This window comes from Geospiza fortis, unplaced genomic scaffold, assembly GCF_000277835.1.
Source record: "Geospiza fortis unplaced genomic scaffold, GeoFor_1.0 scaffold84, whole genome shotgun sequence".
Classification (NCBI taxonomy): Eukaryota; Metazoa; Chordata; class Aves; order Passeriformes; family Thraupidae; genus Geospiza; species Geospiza fortis.
The window spans coordinates 992,347-992,615 of record NW_005054363.1 but is presented as its reverse complement, the minus strand read 5'-3'; the positions used below and the strand labels follow the sequence as shown (position 1 = coordinate 992,615).

Genomic DNA, 269 nt, shown 5'->3' with positions numbered 1-269 from the left:
TGTTACCATTGTCTGTGTATAGCTGTATATTGGATGTATAATGTATGTGTTTGTAGAGTTAGAATATATATTAGTTTTAGTAGTAAGTTGACGATATGGGGATAAAGGGTGGAATGTTCTGGGTTAACTATATGATGCTTTTATCCCAAATCGTCTTGTTCTGTTTATGCTGAATAATAAGTTTTGCACCTTTAAGACTTGTTCCAGAGAGGGAAGGGGGGGAGAGAAGAAGGGCACAGTTTGTTTTCAGACACTGCACTCACTCCTCC

General features: G+C 37.9%; 1 protein-coding gene across 1 annotated transcript in view; it reads right to left on the bottom strand.

Moving 5' to 3' along the window:
- CLDN10 (claudin 10) overlaps positions 1-269 on the bottom strand; it is a 57,547-nt gene that overhangs the window by 48,798 nt on the left and 8,480 nt on the right. The gene's annotated exons all lie outside the window — the stretch shown is intronic.